The sequence below is a fragment of the Lissotriton helveticus genome, chromosome 8, assembly GCF_964261635.1.
Source record: "Lissotriton helveticus chromosome 8, aLisHel1.1, whole genome shotgun sequence".
Taxonomy (NCBI): Eukaryota; Metazoa; Chordata; class Amphibia; order Caudata; family Salamandridae; genus Lissotriton; species Lissotriton helveticus.
Window position 1 is genome coordinate 368,309,255 of NC_136069.1, and position 22,941 is coordinate 368,332,195.

Here is a 22,941-nt window from a genome sequence, read left to right on the forward strand (position 1 = left end):
CACCAATCTAATGGAGACCGGCCCCACCCTACTTTATCAACCATCTTCAACCAACGAAATGTGGGCTATCCCGGAGATAAAATCTCAGTTCCAACGGAAGGAAGCCAAAGGGACAAAATTGGCAACACACTTAAACCAACTAGGCCTTTGCATCCTAAATGGAAGAATCGCCTCAGATCAACCAGCGGCATATACTCATGTATCTCCCTCTCGAATGGCCACTTGGGACTACATATGGATATCAGTCACTCACTTCCAGGTGGTACGACAGTTTTTGGTAACTCCATCTTTAGAAAGTGATCATGCAATTTTAACGTGCAAAATTGATCATTGGCATTCCCATCGCCCGATTATTCCTTTAATTGGAAACAAATCTAATTTACAGATTGTAAGAAAATTGAGACGGTCCGAGGACAATCAGGAAATAATAGAAGCGAAGGTGGATGATCTATTGACCAAATGGAATCCGGATGGCAGTAATCATTTGACAGCATCCTCATGGGAAATCATTGTGACTGATTTCAGAGAACAACTAGCGCCAAAGCTAACAAAAAGTCTAGACAAAGGCCTTCCGGCCTCATCTACCATCTTAGAGCAAAAGCAACTTATAATTACCACCTAAAATAAACTAAATAAGCTACAGCGAAATCATGCTAATAATGAAAGTGCATATAAATCTCTGCGGGTGAAATATCAGCTACCCAAAAAGAACATATGAAGGCTAGGTTTATCCTTAAGAGAATGGAGGAAGAACACCACTGGGCAGCGGCCCACGAGATCATAAAATCAAAGGACCAAAGAAAATTCTGGAGCTGGGTAAACAAGGCCACTAAACTTCTAAACCTCCCAGTGCAACTAACATCTCACCCGCCGACTGGGAGGCTTATGTCAAAGTACTTTATACAGAACCGAATGGCACTAACTGTAATAGCCTTCCCATCCTTAAGCACACTAATTCCCACGATGATACGAGGCCAACTGCTAATATAACCCCAAACCAAGCAGCGCTAATAATAAAGAAAATGCGTTCTGGGGGTGCCTCAGGACCAAACGGCATCTCCACTCAAGTATATAAAGCCTCTGCCCAGAAATGGGCTTTGATGTTGGCTCCCCTTTTTGAGACAGCAATACTGGGTGGCCCTATACCGGTTTCATGGTGAGGATCGTTACTTGTTCCCATCCATAAACAAGGCTCACGCTCCAGCCCGACAACTATCGGATGATAGCCCTCCTTGATGTAGACGGGAAGGCATATGCAAGTGTCCTTTTATCAGAACTAACAACTTGGGTGGAAAACTGCAACTTAATTCCCTTCACACAAACCGGCTTCTAAAGGGGTTGCCACATTGAAGATAATTTGATCTACTTAGCCCACGTGATGGAGACCGCACTAGCTAGGAAAGGTAAATCACTATACTTGGGCTTCATTGACTTTCGGAAAGCCTTCGATAGCGTGATTCGGCCCAAACTCTGGGAAAAATTGACAAAATGGGGCATCCCCCAGCCTTTACTGAAAGCATTAATAGCCCTAGACACAGCTACCTGGGTTAAAATAAGAGTCACCTCGAGATGGTCCTCAACTGATAAAATCTACACCAACAGAGGCCTAAAGCAAAGATGTATCCTTGCACCCTTACTCTTCAATTTGTATCTTGCAGACCTCCCTAAATGACTTGCCCGCTGTCGAGCCTTCCCTCTGAGAATCGTCCTAACAAAAATCCAAACCTTGTAATACGCTGACGACACTATTTTGCTCGATCAAACCCAGGTGGGTCTTCAAAGACTTTTCGATTCCCTCGTCCTGTATTGCAACACCAACATACTAGAGATCAACGCTACCAAAACCATAGTAATGGCAGTCTCTTCCTCGAAAACAAAAAAGAGCACTTGGTTCATTGAGGGGAAGGCATTGGAATCAGTCACCGCATATAAATATCTGGGTGTCTGGATAGACCACAAAGGGAGACCGACCGCGCACATAATTGCAATGCAGGGCGTCGCTCGGAGCCTGGAGGGGGGCTTTTATAAGAACAAAGAGAGCCCTCCACTCCCCGGGTTTTGCCCCGTTAATAAGGCTGATAGGCGCAAAACTCCTCCCGACAATAGCCTTTGGTGCTATAACTTATAAAGACAAAATGACCAACTGGCTAGATAGAGCTCAGTCAGCATGTTTTCGCAGAGTATTCCAACTACCAAATTCGACTTCTCATGCCCAAATCCGAAAGGAATTCTCCCTGTTTTCCCAACACTGGATTATGAGTGCAAGATTTATTGCTTATAGTCTAAAAACAAAACTAGCCAGTTCTCACACTTTAAAGAGCTGCATATGGTCATTGTTCAGCAACCCCGACACATCCTGGAATAAATACTTGACTTTTTGCTTGGAAACTCTAAAGGCTCAGGATATATGGTCAATATTGCTACCCATAGAGGCGAAATCCAAACTTCTGACTAAACCAGCAAAAATTCTTTCCTATGAACATGACGCACAATCAGTGTTAAAGCTCTCTCACGGCAGCTGGGCCTCTAAACTCTACGCTCCAAAAACATTACCGTTCTACCTTTCATCGCCCATGAAACCTTACGCAAAACACCAACTAATGAGACTACGTTTTGGCTTAATCCCACTGATGGCATATAAGTTTGGTCAAGGATACAAGAAAGCTGACCCCACACAATGCCGCTTCTGCAAACAAGAGGAGGAAAATTTAATTCACATCTTGTGCATTTGCAGTCGTTTACTAGTCCAACAAACTTTTTGGCTTCGTCCGATTTGGCTTTCTCTTAACACCAGGACATGCCAAGAAGCACTGGAAGTATGCATGAGGGGCAATTCACCCCAGATGGCCACTCGCTTTGTAAAATTTATGTCTGAAATTAAATCTTTGCTGCCATTAGATGACCAAGAATTAACTTTAATTCCCAAAAACAATTTTCCCTTTCCTATGTGCTTACTGTTTTTATTGGTATTTAACTAGTATTTTTTTTTCTTAAACTTTTAATCAGTGTATGTATAAATTGCAATGATTTTAATTAATTATGCAAATAAAACTCTTACTACTTGGACCCAGCTATATACAAATCAGTTTCGAACCTGCTCCAACCAGACCAGTCCAGTTCGAACTGTCAAGCCAGGTTCTCCCTGACCCGGGCCACAAGCAACTATGGGCTGGTTTCACCCTAGTTATGGGCTCATCAGATGGGGTACAGTTTGAATCTAGTGATACAGTGTGCACGGGAGCCACGTCTGGTCATACCCATCCCACTTAGGGTGACACACTAAAGTATACAAAAAAAGTGATGGATGGAATGCTTTAATTAATCTCAGCCACTGGTAATTACTCATGCCGAATCCCAATCTAATGTTATTTTGCACATCATGTCACCTCAGTTTGGAGCCAACCATAGGCAAATCAGTCTCGACCCTGCTCCAATCGTTACAGACCAGTGCAATTGCCAAGCCAGTTCCCCCCTGAAGAAGCAAGCCAGAACCCGTCTGGTCTTATTTTTGGGCTCATCAGCCGAGGGCAGCTTGTTTCAATAATACAATGTGATCAGATCCCAAACGTAGGCATATCCATCCCTGGGAGACACACTAAAGCAGGGGTCTCCAACCAGTAGCTCGGGAGCAACTGGTAGCTCACCAGCACCCTCAAAGTAGCTCTCAGAGGTGAAGCCAAACCAAGCCGATCTCGGAGATTCTGTGTATATTAAAGAAGGCAGCACTGCTCGTTTCATTACCTGTAAGAGTTACAGACAGCCAAACCACTGGCAGGGCCTCTTGATTAACACTCAAACACACACTGTGTTGGCCTATCAATCAATCAATCAATCAGGGATTTATAGAGCGCACTACTCACCCATGAGGGTCTCAAGGTGCTGGGGGTTTGTGGGGGTGGGGGGATTTGGCAGCTCCGGTCATTCGAAAAGCCATATCTTGAGGCTATTCCTGAATGCTTGGAGTGTGGGGCTTTATCTGATGCTGAGGGGGAGTTTGTTCCAGGTCTTGGCCGTAATGTAGGAGAAAGATCTGCCTCCTGTTCTGGCTCTGTGGATGCGGGGGATTTTGGCCAAGGCCTGGTCAGCGGAGCAGATGTTTCTTTTTGGGGCGTAGAAGGAGATTCTTTCGTTGAGGTATTTGGGTCCAGAGTTGTGGAGGGATTTGTAGGTGTGTGTGAGCAGCTTGAAGGTCACTCTTTTTTCAACGGGATCCAGTGGAGGACTCGTAGGTGCTGGGGATGTGGTCTTGTCGTGGGATGCTGAGGACGAGCCTGGCTGCGGCGTTCTGGACGGTCTGGAGTTTGTGGAGTAGAGATTTGTTGATTCCGACGAAGAGGGCGTTGCCGTAGTCCAGCCTGCTGGTGATGAATGCATGGGTGACGGTCTTCCTGGATTACTGGGGGGGGATCCATTTGAAGGTCTTGCAGAGGGTGTTGAAGCATGTGGAGGCTACAGTGTCACATGAACCATCTTTATCCATTTTAAATCTACCTAAGAAGTAGATTGGCCATGTTATACGCCCAGCTCTATCAGTCGCACCATGTGCGACATCAAAGAATAGTAGCAGCAGTAACCAGGGCTGACCCACCAAAGTGTGTGACCGCAAGAACTAGAGTGAACATGTGTTAGTTGGGAGCATGATCAACCAAAGAGCTGAGGAGGAGAGAGTATGAATCCAGGGCAGAGAAAGTTAGAAGCCTCACATTCAGTTTTGTGTGGGTGTGTGGCATTGTGTCCTTCCCTAATAAACAGTGTTGGATGGAATGCTTAAATGAATGTAAGCCATTCAAGCATTCCATCCATTATTTAATTGTATACTATAGTGTGTTGCCCAGACATGGTTCCTGTGCACACTATGAATTGAAGGCATGCGTTCAGCAGATACTAAACCTAACTACAACTAGACTTAAAAACCACAGCAAGAGAGTAAGCATCCCTCCGCACCTCCCACCACCGAAATGTTTTTTCTGGTAATTTTGTTTTCGATGTGAAAACATCAATGTTTTGTACTTGAATAATTTCACGTTTTTTTCTCCATTGAAAAACAACATTGAGCCTCAGAACACATGCCACTGTGTTTACTTCTAGACAGCACTCTAGGGAAATGATCCATTAGCTGCTAAGTGGCTCGTGTAATGTGTGGCAGTTTTAGTCCTGGCTTTCTAGAGAACAGCACACTGCACTACTGGGTTTGCAGTTTTGTGTTTATGATTTTAACTTTTTTGCTGTATCATATAAACTCCCAGCATGCAAAGTCACATTTTTGTCAGTATTTATCCATATTTATTTTTTGCTCATTTCATCTGTATTTATCCATGTTTTTTGTGCTTAATGTAAAAAATAAAGCCGGAATGGGTATATTTCCACATTTATTTATTTGACAAATGTTTACATTTGTGAATGTCCACTGAGGTTTAGCCAGTTACAGTTCAATACAGTCATCTGAAATCATTTGCATTGTAGAACAGTTTAAACAGCCTTAATCTTAATGCTGCAGTTATTTAAGCTTCATTAGGACATTTTGTTTCTATTTTTTAACTCTTCTACCTGTCAGTCTGCACAGCTATTGACTCAGCAACCATGATTGGCAGTAGTAGGAATCGCCCAAAAGGAAAATAATTTTCTGTATTTTTCTATATGTAAAAATAAAGGCAGGCAGGAAATAAAATACATTGTTTTATGTCTATCTTTATAGATAGATATATAAATCAGTAAAAACGGAAAACTGGGAGCCGAAATAAAACATTTACAAACTCGGTCCATATATAATTTTGAAAAAAAGAAAAAAATGAGTTACAAACAAACCGCATTTTAAGATAGCTTAAGAGGTTAAGCCACTTACTGCAAATATGTTTGTGCATTCAGAAATTTGCAGGGATGATTACTGGTGGCATAACCCGGATGGTTATTGCATTTGATGGAGAAATCGATGTGAGGTCTTTGGTCACAGGTTTAAATCATCGTAAAATAGCTTAAAGGCTTAAGGGCATATGTCCAAAAACATTTTTGCGGTTGGAAATAGCCTGATTCACAGAACTGGTCCATTTCCAACTGCAAAAATGATTTTTGATATGTACAAAACCCAAACTGCGATTCGTTAACATGTTACCAAATCAAAAGTTGTGTTAAGTGATTCAGTATTTGGAAGGGGTGTGTTTAGGACATCCCTTTCAAATACCAAATTGCAGTGGTATATATGAATGTTTTGCAACTGAATGACCGTCGCAAACCATTCATTTTTTTCCAACACCTCAAGGGTGGTGGTAATGATTCCCAAATGGGAAGGGGTCCCCCGGAGCCCCTTCCTCTTTGTAAATGTAGAAAACAATATTATTTAAGAGCTGCCAACTTAAGTGTTTCATTTCTTTTTCTTTGTAAACACATCCCTTTTTCCTTTAAGGAATTTTTTTAAATGCGATCACAGATATGGTGTTCTGCAGAACCCAGCAGGTCACCATACTTGTGACAGCTGCAATTCCTACTGGGTCGCAAACTGCAACCTACCTCATTAATATTAATGAGCTAGCTCTATTGAGACCCCATTATGAATCACTATTTCCAACTTCATTTTTTTTTAATTTGGAATTTTGATTTCCTAATTGCGATTCACAAAGAATCGCAATTAGGAAATTGCAATGTCCTATTACGTATGGTAATCTTCATTACTCCGGGTCCCGTAGTCCTCGACACCTTCATTACAAATGAGATTTACATATCTCCGACAGAAAAAAGAAAGAAGGAATGCTGGACCTACCCCCACCCCCCCTCTCGCCAGGAGTACAAAAGGGTACATGTCCCAGCATTCCCTCTGAAATACCAAGCCCAAGATGAAGGCCGGCACAAAGGGAGGGAGGGAGGGAAGTCATGAAGGTGTCGAGGACTACGGGACCCGGAGTAATGAAGATTACCATACCTAATAGGACATTACCCCAGGTCCCTCCGTCCTCGACACCTTCACTACAAACCAAAGCAGCATCCCGACATTCATCCACAAGAAAAAACACAACAAACCACCAGGACAGCAAAGAAAACCCAGAGATTTATTGTAGAACACAGAAATCAAGGGCGAACACAACCCAACACCCCCAAAGCAAAACCGCCCTCCTCACCCAGCAAATTGGGAAGGTGATAATGCCGGATGAAAGTATTGGGAGAAGCCCAAGTGGCCGCCCTACAAATCTCAGGGAGAGGAACCCCCCGGACCTCAGCCAAGACGCCGCCACCCCTCTGGTAGAATGACCCTGGACACCCACCGGAGGAGGGGAACCAGAAAGAGAGTAGGCCAAAGAAATGACCTGTTTCAGTCAGCGACCAATTGAGACAGAGAAAGCCTTACGCCCACGGGAAGCAGCCCCAAAGGAAACAAAAAGGGAATCAGAAAACGCGAAATTTACAAGGGCGCTCCAGATACACACGCAGAGCCCTGCACACATCCAGCAAGGACCAACAAGGACCCCCCGGGGAATCAAAACCAGGGCCCAAAGCAGGTAAGACCAACTCCTGGGACTGGTGAAACTGAGACGCGACCTTAGGAACGAAGCAAGAATCATGGCGAAGAACCACCCCACCCTCCGAAAAGGACAAGAAGGGCTCACGCGCCATCAAGGCCCCCAACTCACCAAGGCGCCGAGCAGAGGTGATGGCCACCAGAAACACAACCTTCAAGGTGACAAACTTCAAGTCCACGTCCGACAAGGGCTCAAATGGAGGATCAAGCAAAACCCGAAGGACTAAAGGCAAATCCCACAAAGGAAAAGAAGGCCTGGACACAGGACGAGAAAGGGAAAAACCACGCAAAAGACGAGAAACCAAGTCCTCATCATCCGACAGGGTACCCCCTGGGGAACGGAACGCTCTCACAGCCGCCCACTGCGCACGCAAAGTGGACACAGCCCAACCCTTCCCGAAACCATCCCACAAAAACTGAAGCACAGCCTGTAAGGGACACAAGAAAGGGGAAAGGCCCAGCCCCGCACGCCAACGAGAGAAATTACCCCTATGACGATCATAAGACCGGAGGGTAGAAGGCCTACGGGAACCCTGAAGAGCCACAGCTAAATGCTCAGGGAAGCCACGTCGCCGCCACCCCTGCCTCTCAACCTCCACACCGACAGCCGCAACCGGAGAAGAGACAGGGACGGGGACGAACGCAGGGGAGACGGGGACAGAGGGAGAAACCAAGGGCCCCGGACCGCCAACAGACGAACCGTCGGAAACCAAGACCTCCGAGGCCAAAATGGCAGGACCACAATCACATCCAGAGACCAGACACAGGCGGGACAGAAACCGAGGGATCAGAGCCAGGGGCGGAAAGGCATAAAGCAGGCGAGACGGCCAAGGGACCGACAGGGCATCCACGCCCCAACAACCCTCCTGCTGGAACTGGGAGCAGAAGCGAGGCAGCTGCGCATTCTGCCGGGAGGCAAAGAGGTCCAGAAAGGGACGCCCAAACCTCACGCACACAAGCTGAAACGCAACCCGGGTGAGAGACAACTCCAACAGCCCCGGAAAGCAACGACTCAGGGCAGACGCCACAAAGTTGTCCACACCCCGAATGTGAACCCCCGTCAGAGACAGAAGATGACCCTCCGCCCAACAGAACAGAGGAACCACCACAGCATTCAGAGAGGCCGAACGGACCCCCCCTTGATGGTTCAGATACGCCACAGTCACCATATTGTCAGAACGGACCAGAACGTTCCGACCCAGGAGCAGGGAACGAAACCCCATCACAGCCCGACAAACCGCCGTCAGCTCCCTCCAGTTGGAGGAACGGCGATACTCCAGGACGGACTAACTACCCTGAAGGGAGCGAGACCCCAAGGTCGCCCCCCACCCCAGGGAGCTTGCATCCGTAGTCAAGACCAGAGAAGGGGAATGCTGCAGAGGAAGTCCCCGAGACAGATGCAACCGAGTCGACCACCAAAGAAGAGTCGGGAGGACCACAGGAGAAACAGGGAGAAGGAACTCCAAATTCCCAGACAACGGATTCCAGTGGGACAGAAGATAACCCCACAGGGGGCGCAGGTGGAACCGAGCCCAAGCCATCGTAAAGACCGTCGCCGCTATCAGACCCATAAGACGCAACCAGAGGCGCACAGGGAAACAACCCCCAGCCTGAAACAGCCGAGCCAGGGACACAAGGGTCAGGATACGAGGGACAGGTAGGAACACACAGTTGAGGTCCGTACAAAACCGGGCCCCAATGAGCACCAAGTCCTGAGACGGGGACAACTGACATTTCGGGTAATTGATCAGAAACCCGTGCTGACACAACGCAGAGCAAACCACCTCCCTGGCTGCCAACAACAGGACCCGGAATGGAGCATGGATCAACCAATCGTCCAGGTAGGGATACACCATCACCCCCTGGAGATGAAGCCAAACGACCAAAGGAGCCACCACCTTCGTGAAGACCCTCGGGGCAGACCTCAGACCGAAGGGCAACACACGGAACTGGAAGTGAGCCCCTGAACACAAACCGCAGGAAGCGACGGGACCGAGGATGCACCGAGACGTGGTAGTAGGCATCCTGCAAATCCAGGGTACACATGAAGTGACCCGGAAGCACCAAAGGAATCACCCGCTGCAGAGTTTCCATGCGAAAGGGAATCTTGAGAACCCACCGGTTCATAACTCTCAAATCCAGAACCAGGTGGTACCCCCCGTAACCTTGGGCACAAGAAATATCAGGGAATAAAAGCCCGACCCCACCTCCGCCGGAGGGACCTCCTGAATGGCCCCCTTCAGAAGAAGAGCCTCCACCCCTTGAGAGAGATGACCTCTTTTGGACCGGCAAGCAGGCCAGGGAGTTGGGCGGACACCGGAGTCTGGAGGGGGAACAGAGAACTCCACCACCTAACCCTCGCGCAGGACGTCCAACACCCAAGCGTCGGAACAGGACTGAACCCAGGCAACCAGGAAGAAGTGCAGCCGCCCTCCTACCAACAACCCAGGAACCACAGCCAAAGAGTCAGGAACGAGGCTTAGCAGGAGGAGGGGACCTAGCCTTACGATCACGACCCCGACCGGAAGCAAAACTCCCCTGGCCCTTCCGAAACTGCCTACGAGAGGAAGGGCGGAAGAAAGGCTTAGGCTTAAAGGGAGCAGGAGCAGCAGGAGAAGCTTTAAAAGAAGAAGAGTGCTTCTTTTCCTTAAACAGCTTGTGCAACTTGTCTTCCAACTCCCCCCCAAACAGCATAGAACCCTGGAAGGGCAAACGCAAAGCACAAGCCTTCTGCGCAGAGTCCGTCTTCCAGTCTTTCAACACAAGACTGCGACGAGCCGCCACACAAGCAACGCCAGAGAGGGCAGCCGCCCGCACAACTTCAAAAGAGACGTCAGAAGGGAGCTCCACCCAGGGCCGTTTCTACCATTAGGCAGGACTAGGCAGTCCCCTTGGGTGGCAAAAGGGGAAGGGCGGCAAAATACAAGTTCTTTTACATCTTAAGAGGGGCTGCTATATTGCACCAGTTATAGTTGCAGTGGCAGCGCGGTCCTCCTGACAGGCTTCGGGACTCTGGCTCAGCTGCTAGAGATCGGCCTGCACAGTGGTAGAAAGTAATTAATAAAAGTTTTGCAGTGCAGCTCAGGGGTAGATCTCATGCCTATCAAACTGAGAGTGCCAGCCAGAGCCTGTCCCACACTACGATCGGAACAAAGGCCGCAAGACGCTAGAGGCTCCCTCCCAGGCACAGCCATCACACCGCAGAACTGATACCCGGAGGGGGTGCTGATGATATCGCTACCTGCGGCCCCAGCGCGCGTCCCTGCACAGGAGGTGAGAAGGCCGGGAGAAGCCCCGGGTGGTGGCGACTAGGGCCGCGGGGCTGATTATATTGCACCGCACTTGCAGGGATTGGCTGAGCCGCGCCAACGACTCCTGCCTTGGGGCTCCTGGACTGGAGCAGGTGCTGCTGCCCCGACTCTGTGAGGGGGGCTAAAAGACAAAGCAACTGCTCCGCACGGCAGCAGGGATAAGGTGGAGCGTGAAAAGCACACACTGCTTGGTCTTGGGACCGGTTACCTGCGTGCCCCGGTGCCTGGGTTGCAAATCCGAGAGAGTGAGCAATGCAACGCACCTTGCCCCTCCTCAGTATCAGGGTCCAATACTGGCGATTCCTGTGATGAACTCGACCTGCCTCAAACCACCTGGCTCAATGCTACTGGTGGCACACACTGGCCTGCTGCCTGGCAATCAATATGGCATTGGCAGCACCGCATGCCAACATCCTATATCCTGTCATCGAAGGACCTAGGTGAAACAGTATGTCTAGTGTGCTGTCCAGCTGAGAGCTCAGTGCTGAACGAGAATTGCCACGCTGTGACTCGGGCGCGCAACGCCCATTGGGCTGAAAAGTCTTCCGCCCCCCTCGTGTGTGGCAGCCGGGGATGAGACAGCTTCCCGGGCACACACACAGCTGTACCCGAGTACTTCACAGGTCTTTAAAAGACCATTTGCTTGCTTACAAGGCTTTGTTGTGCGTTTTCACCCCTTCTTAGAGCCCCTGCATCTCCACTCTGCCTATTGCTGGAAGAAATAGCCCCGGCCCCCAAATTTGGCCACCACAAGGCCCGCTAATTGCCGTGGCGCAGGTTTGCTTGCTGTCCTCCCGCCTCAGAAAGAAGTGTGCCCTCAGAGCCCAGAATCTAGTTACACTTGCTATTTGTAATGGGTGCTATAAAATGAGGTATATTCTGAGCTGCCTGCTGTGCCTCTGTAGTCTGAGAAGTGTGCAGTCACGCAGTCTTTATCTGCTCAGTTTAAGCAGTGTCACGTTAGCGCACTTTAGTGTAGTGTAACTGAGTCAGGGTGGGGTGCCTGTGTGGGTTGCCTAGTGCTGCTTGCAGTTCGCCTGGTTATAGCACCGTGGGCAGCGCCAGACGCTAGACAAAACAACGATATCTCAAGCACAGGCCGTCCTGCCCAGCGTAACAGTATGATCAAGTTACAAGGGCACTACATCAATGCCCTTAAATTTCTGGTACGTTTCTCGTTGCTCATATGGGTTTAATTTCTGATATTTATGTTTCCCTCGTCTTTATTTCTTGATTTTGCTCGCGAGAATGTGTCACACAGTCGATAAAATATCACTCATAATTAGCCTGAAATTATGAAAATGTAACACATGGCAATCTGAAACCTTGGCAGCTTTACTTGGCGCTTGACAGCTGAGGCACTATAAGGCGTGACATTGCAATTCAATTTTTTTCAATTCAAATAAGCTTTATTCGATTTTTAGATTAAAAATCATAAAAGCATAAACAATACAGAAATAAATAAAAAAAATAAAAACGTAGACATTTCATTTCATGGACACAGTTAAAAACCATCATTCAACAATTATTGTGCAAGATTCAGTTACCATTAAAAGCTTAGAAGTTAGTCCTATGTAATGTGAGGGGAGCTCGGATAAAAATCATACAGATCCCAAATGCAAATTGTGCCTTGTCTTTCTTTGGGGCTACAAACTCGTAAAAAGGGGGCAACATTGGTGTTTTTAAATTTAATTAGTACCAGATCCCCAGCAGTGCATTTGGGCAGCGTCCCTAACCATCCCACCCTCCTGACACTCAAGATACCCCCGTCTAGCCCCGGCGGCAAGGGTCTATTCTTTTTTAGCCAATAGATGGCTTTATTTAGCAGATCCTGCTGGGATTCGCGTGTTCCCTGGGTGAGGGCAGGGACCCCAGAGAGGACAGACACATACGGGGCGGCCTCAGGGGGCAGGTTGATATGTGGCATTCTTGCCAAGGCGGATCTAGCCACTGTATGGGTTTTTGGTGCAGGTTTGACAAATACTTTGGGGCCTATTAGAGTAGGTGTGCATGATGGCTGTATTTGGGTGGCACCATTGCCAGATTTATACATTTCGGGGGCGATGGTAGGTTTAGGGCAGACGCATGTGGCCATAATAGTAGCTGGAAGCGGGTGCTTTCTTATTACTGACTCAATATTGGTCAGTCTTTCCCCTAAATCATTCATTTTTGTGACCAAGGGAGAGATGGTAGCAACCAGCAGTTGCTCAATTTTGGCCAATAAAGTCGTATTTAGAGACAAAAGAGGATCCTCTAGTTTGTCCGCGGCCGGGTCCTCGATAAATGCTATTGGATTAGCAGGTGATGGTATAACATTGGTGCACAGTATTTGTTTACTTGTATTGTTCCCAAAGTTAGTTTCGATGTCATGCTTCCATCTATTGTAGGAACCCAGGGGCGCAGCATTAACTTGGTTGTAAGCTATATCAGCAGGGCCATTTGCTTTGAGACAAAAAGAATCCACAGTTGGGGAGGTTATAGGATCAGGGACGTACTTTGTACCACACAGGGCGTTGAGTTCTTCCCATATAGACATCGTGTTTATAATAGTTTAAAGAAATGCCAAAGAAAAAGTCAAATTATATTGAAGCACGATACCTCCCTCTGTGATGGAACAAAGTGGGGTGGCCCGTCCCGGCCTCCTCAGGCCTCTGAGGGCCACAGAGGGCCCGCCCTTTGCCCGGGCTTAGCCCGGCGCAGTCCCGCACGCGTCCCGCGACGCGGGGGCTCTCGGTGCACTAAGAGCACCTCCGGGGGCGGGACTGGGCGTGCGCGACTTCCGGTCGCAGTGGGGCCGCTGGGGGATGTAGTCCCCGGTCCTCGTAGGGCTGTGAGGGTCAGAATGGCGCTGGAAGGCTGCTGCCCACGACGGGAGAAGAGCGCTGCTCCCTGGCTCTCCCCCGGTACTCCCAGGTCACCCAGGTAAGTATCAGCAAAGTTCCCCGCTCCCCCGGGGCTCTCGGTGCACTAAGAGCACCTCCGGGGGCGGGACTGGGCGTGCGCGACTTCCGGTCGCAGTGGGGCCGCTGGGGGATGTAGTCCCCGGTCCTCGTAGGGCTGTGAGGGTCAGAATGGCGCTGGAAGGCTGCTGCCCACGACGGGAGAAGAGCGCTGCTCCCTGGCTCTCCCCCGGTACTCCCAGGTCGCCCAGGTAAGTATCAGCAAAGTTCCCCGCTCCCCCGGGGCTCTCGGTGCACTAAGAGCACCTCCGGGGGCGGGACTGGGCGTGCGCGACTTCCGGTCGCAGTGGGGCCGCTGGGGGATGTAGTCCCCGGTCCTCGTAGGGCTGTGAGGGTCAGAATGGCGCTGGAAGGCTGCTGCCCACGACGGGAGAAGAGCACTGCTCCCTGGCTCTCCCCCGGTACTCCCAGGTCGCCCAGGTAAGTATCAGCAAAGTGCGTGACATTGCATTTCAGTGCGGTGATGCCGACCGGCACACTGAAATGCGTTAATCTAACGCCTGATGCGTGATTCTTGACAGGGCTGAATGCATTAATTCTTCTAGCCTGGGTGACAGGGGGAGAGAGGGATCAGGCCTGAGACTGATGGTAGTAAAAGGGAGGGGGCAGCATTTTTCAATTCTCGCCTAGGGTGGCAAAACACCTAGAAACGGCCCTGGCTCCACCTGACGCTCAATCTGCCCAGGAAGAGCAGAACAGTCCGTGGCATCATCCATCGACTGATAGAAGGACTTAATGTCAGATAGCAGCGACTGCGACACATAAGTACCATATACACCAGCCCTCAAGGCCAGATGGGAGCCAGAATACACCTTCCCGAGAGCCCCGTCGGCCTTCTTGTCCACTGGATCCTTCAGCACAGCGTCCTCCGACAAGGAAGTGCGACCCACCAAACTCGCCACAAAGGAGTCAATGGGGATCGAATCCGGGAGCTCCGTAGCCATATCCTGCAGGGGGTAAAGGCAGGCCATAAACCGTGGAACCAGAATACGATCCGGATCAGCCCACTCACGCTTCAGAACATCCTTAATAAAAGGATGCACCGGGACATCCACCGTGGCAGAACTCTGAAACTGCCGCAGCAAAGAACCACCAGACGTACTGGGAGTCGCCACATCTGTGAAACCCATGTTCTCCTTGACATGCTGCAAAATCTCAGGCAGAGCGTCCTTGTCAATATACTTCCCATTGAGGTCAGAGTCCCCGGCCACCGCAGACTCATCACCAGAGGAATCAGAGGACACAGGAGCAGAAACTGCCCCCTTGCTGCGAGCCCTGCCAGCACCCATCTCAGTGATGGTCTCCCGAATCAAGCGCTTCAAGCGCGCATCGTCACCCCCACCATGGCGCCGGGACCTGGCAGGAGAAGGAGAACGAGAGGAACTGGACGAAGAGGAAGAAGACCTCTCCGTATGGCGCCTCTTCTTTGAACATTTGCCCATCTTCACAAAGGCACAAAAACACCCACAGCACGAAAGAAGAAGCAAACAGCAGCAACAAACAGCAAAAAACGCTATGCGGTACTTACGACTGCCCCGAGATTTAAACTGCGAGAAAAAAACGCCGGGACAGCAGCGCCTGACTGCCTCCAGGACGGAAGTCAGGCAGCGTAAACCGGAAGGCATCATCAGCCAGCAGCCAATCCGGAACCGCACAGGAGGCCACGCCCCCCAGTAAGCCCGGCAGACCAGGAGGGGCGGCCATCGGGCAAGCGCCAAGCCCACGCGGTGCAGACACCCACGCGCGGCTAAAGAAGCGCAAAGGAACAGCCCCCGCCACTCCCCCCAAGCCCGGCAGGGGGGGAGAGGCCAAAGATCCACGAAGAATCCAAAAACGTAAGTCCAGCGCGGGAGCGTCTTCTAGCTCCTCGCGCTCCAATCCTTCCTGTCAGAATGACAGAAAAAAAGAACAGAGGGAATGCTGGGACATGTACCCTTTTGTACTCCCGGTAGGAGGGGGGGTGGGGGTAGGTCCAGCATTCCTTCTTTCTTTTTTCTTTCGGAGATATGTAAATCTCATTTGTAATGAAGGTGTCGAGGATGGAGGGACCTGGGGGTAATCCCTAAATTCTGTATATATGGCCCCTAATGTCTTTGCTTCAGGGCATAGCACCAGATATCCAGACAACAGTACAGTTGGGCACTCAGGGCAGGGGTATACATCTCTAACTGTGCAGAAGACTTTTCCGACCCAACAAAAAAGATTGGGTCGAGTAACAATGTGCATTGGCAGCGTTAATAAATATTAAAGCCAAAAAATGTTTTAGTATAGCATCTATCGATTACAGAACATGTGTTTTTTACAGTCCTGAAGAAGAGGTTGAGTATGCTATGAAACACGATTTGGTTGGGGCTGATTATTTGAACAAGCCTGTGTTGGAAAGTGGGTTATGAGTAGTGGAAAATATGCATTTACGACTAGCAATAAGGCCACCAACACAGTCGAGGGTCCAGTATAGGCCTCAATAATTTATTAGGGTAATCAATGGAGAGAGCGAGGGTTTCGAGGGGCGAGTCCCGTCCCCAGATATGTAATCATGAAAATAATGTGGACTGGCCCACTATGTGGAAGTAGTGGAATATTAGTTGATATTCCAAGTCACTTGTGAGTGTAGCTTATCAGCTAGGCACAATAAGTTTTGTTTATAAACCCCTCACACACCAACCTGGTTGGTGTCATGCTTCATCATCGGGGTCCAACCAGGCAGCCGAATGCCGCCTGGTTGTGCTTCAACGCCTGACTACAGCGGAGCAGGTGTGGTGCAATAGTGGGATGTGGATGAAGGTGAGTAGTAAAATGCACCTCTGGGAGTCCTTGCCCAATATTTTATTCGTGGCGGCCCAGGGTGTAAGATAAAAGAATGTGGTGCAACTACAAGTAGAAAAATTATGACTACTTAGTTGGCTAGGTGTTGGCGGTCTACATGTTTCAGTCCCCGAAGAAAAGTAGGCGGGACTTTCGTCAGGACCAGGTAGTAGTGAGTGGCAAAAAGTAGTGCCACGTGTGAATAATGTCCTACACACGCGCTAAGGTGTGTGGAAAGGGGTAAAAAGGTGCAGTTGTTTAACTTACATACACTGCAGGGAAGCGAGAAAAATCCTGTGGGAAGAAAAAAGAACAATACACAATAAGGCATTATTAGGTTCTGCTAGAAGGCAGTGCCAACCATGCAAGATCAGGTGATGTGTGACATGCATGGCAGTGACTGTTGTATTAAGAACAAGTGACAGTCGCTGAAGCATGCGTTCAGAGCATGTTGGATGAAATGAGCTACGTGCGTAGTAAACGGTGGATTGACATTAAGTCTAGGCGCATTAGGTAACATAGCAGTGTCTAGTGTCTAACTATCATAGGGCCGATCCCTATGGTGATGGCGACAGGCCCTGGTGTCACTATTGTTTAAGGAGTAAGTAGTAAGACAATACAGACATATAAATATTATGTGCTATTAAAAAGATGCGCCTGGGTGCGCTGTAAATATACAGTGAGACGAACACACATACAAAAATTATTATATCGTTAAAAACATGGCACCGGTATTTACTTCGCTAAGGGTTCTAGTCCAGAAGATCGGGGCGCCGGGAGAGGCTCTCCCGTGTATGATCTGGAGGAACGGGGAAAAAGGGTAGTGGTCAGGACCACTCGCGGCCAACGAGAATAGATAGGCCCGCAATCGGCGGGACCGGAAACAAGGCCTTACTTGATAGTTAGGAGTCCTCTGCGGCAAACCTAGTCTGGTGCCCATGGCATCCCGGCTGGTAATGAGCGGCCAGTGATGGTCACTTAAGTGCTGGCTCTGGTATCATTTTGCCGGTGGGAGCAGCGGGAGTTGCTGTAAGGAGGGGCCGTGCTGGAGCACGCATGCGCCGTGGTACGCATTGGTACTCTATACCGGCGCATGCGTAGACTGTGTAGATGTCGGGAAAGTGGCGGCCATCCTGGAATGGGCTGCGCGCTGAGGTTCAGTGCGGGGAAAAATGCGCCTGGGTGCGCTGTAAATATACAGTGAGACGAACACACATACAAAAATTATTATATCGTTAAAAACATGGCACCGGTATTTACTTCGCTAAGGGTTCTAGTCCAGAAGATCGGGGCGCGGGGAGAGGCTCTCCCGTGTATGATCTGGAGGAACGGGGAAAAAGGGTAGTGGTCAGGACCACTCGCGGCCAACGAGAATAGATAGGCCCGCAATCGGCGGGACCGGAAACAAGGCCTTACTTGATAGTTAGGAGTCCTCTGCGGCAAACCTAGTCTGGTGCCCACGGTGTCCCGGCTGGTAATGAGCGGCCAGTGATGGTCACTTAAGTACTGGCTCTGGTATCATTTTGCCGGTGGGAGCAGCGGGAGTTGCTGTAAGGAGGGGCCGTGCTGGAGCGCGCATGCGCCGTGGTACGCATTGGTACTCTATACCGGCGCATGCGTAGACTGTGTAGATGTCGGGAAAGTGGCGGCCATCCTGGAATGGGCTGCGCGCTGAGGTTCAGTACGGGGAAAAGAGTTCGCGCCTGCTATGGGAACTTGGGTGAGGCAATGTGGGCAAATTATTTATTTGATATTTAAGAGGGGGTTCTCACCTACTAGGGGAACCTTGGTAGGGGATGTTTTGGAGACAAACTGCAGAAAAGCCCCGGGGAGGCAGTGGGAGCAGAATATTTATTTGATAGGGAAGGGGAATAATTATAATAGTAATGATAGTAGTAGTATTGTAATCAAATGCCCCCTACTCAGCTATGTGTCCACATGGGACTGCAGAAATTTCAAGGACTATTCTCGAGGATGCAGCTTAGGTGGGATTCAGTGGGTACTCAAGCTGTTCCACGGAATATTGTCGTTAAGGCCAGTCTTGTGGTTCGACAGACGGTAGATCCACCGCTGCTCCTTGTTCAGCAGCTTTTCTTGGATGTTAGGCCCATTGGGGTTGATGCTCTCAATCACCACCCAGCGCATATCGTTGGTGGTGTGGCCCATTTTTAGAAAATGATTGGTGAGTTTGGTCGTGTTCTTCTTACACGGAATGGTGCTGCGGTGTTCGCATATTCGTGTCTTAATTTTCCTGCTGGTCATCCCAATGTACCACAGGTTGCATGGGCAGGTGATGCAGTAGATGACGTGAGTGCTGTTGCAGTTGGTGTGACTGCGCAATTCCCACTGTTTTCCTGGTTCGAGGGCTAGTGTTTTTGTAGTGTTGGTCAGGTGGCAAACACTGCAATCGCCACAGGCGTAGTGGCCTGTTATGTTGGGGAGGCCCCATGCATTGGTGATTGTCTGCTTAGGGGGTTGTGGGGGTTTTGGTCTGGTTGAGACAATCGTATCTTTAATGGATCTGGCTTTTTTGTGTGAAATCAGAGGGGGGTCCCATTGCAATTTCCCTGTATTTATTTTGTTCCAATGTTTTCTTATGATCTTGGATACCTGGGTGGAAACTGTGTTAAATGTAGTCACACATGTCAATGGTATTGATGTGGTTTCTCGAGTGCATGTTTCAATGAGTCTCTCCCGGTTTTGGTTTCTGGTGCGCTTCTGTGCCTTCTCTGTGATCTTTTTGGGGTAGCTTCGCTGTTTTAGTTTTGCACTGAGGTCTTTAGCCTGTGCCTTGTAATCCGAGGTCTCACTACAGTTTCGTCTAAGCCCACAGCCTCCCCGGGGCTTTTACGCAGTTTGTCTCCAAAACATCCCCAACCAATGTTCCCCTAGTAGGTGAGAACCCCTCTTCAATATCAAATAAATAATTTGCCCACATTGCATCTCCGGGGCTTATTGGTTCTTATTATCCCCCACCCAGGTTCCCTTAGCAGGCGCAAACTCCTTTCCCCGCACTGAACCTCAGCGCGAAGCCCATTACCAATGCGCATCACGGCGCATGCGCGCTCCAGCTCAGCCCCTCCTTATAGCAACTCCCGATCCTCCAGATCATACACGGGAGAGCCTCTCCCCGCGCCCCGATCTTCTGGACTAGAACCCTTAGCGAAGTAAATACCGGTGCCATGTTTTTAACGATATAATAATTTTTGTATGTGTGTTCGTCTCACTGTATATTTACAGCGCACCCGGGCGCATCTTTCCCCGCACTGAACCTCAGCGCGCAGCCCATTCCAGGATGGCTGCCACTTTCCCGACATCTACACAGTCTACGCATGCGCCGGTATAGAGTACCAATGCATACCACGGCACATGCGCGCTCCAGCACGGCCCCTCCTTACAGCAACTCCCGCTGCTCCCACCGGCAAAATGATACCAGAGCCAGTACTTAAGTGACCATCACTGGCTGCTCATTACCAGCCGGGACGCCGTGGGCACCAGACTAGGTTTGCTGCAGAGGACTCCTAACTATCAAGTAAGGCCTTGTTTCCGGTCCCGCCGATTGCGGGCCTATCTATTCTCGTGGCCGCGAGTGGTCCTGACCACTACCCTTTTTCCCCGTTCCTCCAGATCATACACGGGAGAGCCTCTCCCCGCGCCCCGATCTTCTGGACTAGAACCCTTAGCGAAGTAAATACCGGTGCCATGTTTTTAACTATATAATAATTTTTGTATGTGTGTTCGTCTCACTGTATATTTACAGCGCACCCAGGCGCATCTTTTTAATAGCACGTAATTTTTATATGTCTGTATTGTCTTACTACTTACTCCTTAAACAATAGTGACACCAGGGCCAGTCGCCATCACCATAGGGATCGGCCCTGTGATAGTTAGACACTAGACACTGCTATGTTACCTAATGCGCCTAGACTTAATGTCAATCCACCGTGTACTACGCACGTAGCTCATTTCAGCCAACATGCTCTGAACGCATGCCTCAGCGACTGTCACTTGTTCTTAATACAACAGGCACTGCCATGCATGCCACACATCACCTGATCTTGCATGGTTGGTACTGCCTTCTAGCAGACCCTAATAATGCCTTATTGTGTATTGTTCTTTTTCCTTCCCACAGGATTTTTCTCGCTTCCCTGCAGTGTATGTAAGTTAAACAACTGCACCTTTTTACCCCTTTTCCACACACCTTAGCGCGTGTGTAGGACATTATTCACACGTGGCACTACTTTTTGCCACTCACTACTACCTGGTCCTGACGAAAGTCCCGCCTACTTTTCTTCAAGGACTGAAACATGTAGACCGCCAACACCTAGCCAACTAAGTAGTCATAGTTTTTCTACTTGTAGTTGCACCACATACTTTTATCTTACACCCTGGGCCGCCACGAATAAAATATTGGGCAAGGACTCCCAGAGGTGCATTTTACTACTCACCTTCTTCCACATCACACTATTGCATCACACCTGCTGCGCTGTAGTCAGGCGTTGAAGCACAACCAGGCGGCATTCGGCTGCCTGGTTGGACCCCGATGATGAAGCATGACACCAACCAGGTTGGTGTGTGAGGGGTTTATAAACAAAACTTATTGTGCCCAGCTGATAAGCTACACTCACAAGTGACTTGGCATATCAACTAATATTCCACTACTTCCACATAGTGGGCCAGTCCACATTGTTTTCATGCTCAATAATTTATTCCCTTGCTCAACCCTTGGTAGCTTGGCTGTGAACAGTCCGGCTTAATTTAGGAGACAGGTAGGTAAAGCATTTAAAAACATCAATCCAGTAAATTATTAAGACACAACACACAATAAAAAAATCCCACACCAATTCATAAACATAGGAAATATTTTCATCCTTAAAATGACACAGAAATGGCAAAAATCCAATCAAGGGACCCAGAGATATGAACTAAACACTTTCTAGCACTTGGAAAGCTATAGTGCTACTCTCGGGCATCTGGTCACGCTTGGAACCCTGCACAGATACACTGAGCATGAGGCCCCGGTAACAATTTTACCTTCGGATTTAGAAACTTTTCTGGAGCTTTTTCTTCGGAGGGACCTCGCTGGTTTTCACTAGTCCGGATTCGGTGAGGGCTCACCGACTTGACTTTCAGGGAGCTCCCAGTCAAACTCTGGAAGTCGGACCTCTGGAGCTCTTCAGCGGGACAAACCGGGGCCGGGGCCGGGTCGCGGTAGAAGGGGGCTGTTTTGGTCCTCACTGTTGAGCCGGTCACCTTATTGAGCTTTTTTCCAAAGTTGATCCAAACTTCTGGAACTTCTTCCTGAAGTTCCTCTTGAGGGTCCAAATGGTCCAAAACACAATCCAAGGGTCTGGAAGCTCCAAGATGGTCCTTGAAATTAGGGACCACAATTCCCACAATGCACCTGTACAAAACCCTTAACAGTCCACTTGACGCACTACAGGCAACGGACTCTTGGTGGTGATGATGCAGGTGAGCTTTGTTAATTTGTAGCTTGCAGGGAGTCCACTCTTTAATCCTTTAGAAGCAAGATACATGCACAGGGCTATAGTTTCAGAAGGTGTAGTCAGTCAGAATGCAGGGCATGGTGGTGCAAATCGAGTTTCCAGCACAGCAACCCTTCTTCTTCACTTAGTTTGAAGCAGCAGGTCTGAAAGGCTCTGCACCTCTCACATATTTATTCAGTGTTCTCTGGGGTCACGCAGGGGAGCACTCTAATGAGGTACAGGGCAACACCCCAGAGTATGAACACTTCCTCCAAAGTGTGGCATAATCTTCTCCTATATAGCACTATTCCTCCAAGATTCAACATGGCTGAAATCCCAGCAGAACATGAAGAGCTAACTAAACAAACTCTCAGGATGGCTAATTTTCATAGCTCTCCACCCCCTAACATCTGCAGATTGCTTCCTTAAGCCTCCTATCTGCTGGGACATAGGGGTTGGTGGGTAGATAGGCCTGGCATTCCCTGCATGTCCTATTCCTCCTTTGAAGCTTCATTCTTTATGACCCTACCTCCCTGCTCTGGCATTCCTATGTAGCTGATCTCTCTCCAGAAGATAGCCTCTCCCTGGGTGAGCTACTTAACACTTCATCAAGCAGCCTGGCTAATCCTGTTAACTCTGACCAATCAGGGAACACCGCATGGAGGCTGAATTTTGGCTTACAGACAGGAAAGTCTTATGACTTTTTTTGTGTACAATTTAGGATAAATTTAACTGTGGCATATTGTTGGGTTTTATCAATACCATTCTCCTAATTCTTTGAATGATATTTATTTAATTTCTAGTGATATTTATGTGTTCATAAACTACAATGGAGAAACTGAAATGTGCAATTTCTCCCTCACATGGGCATA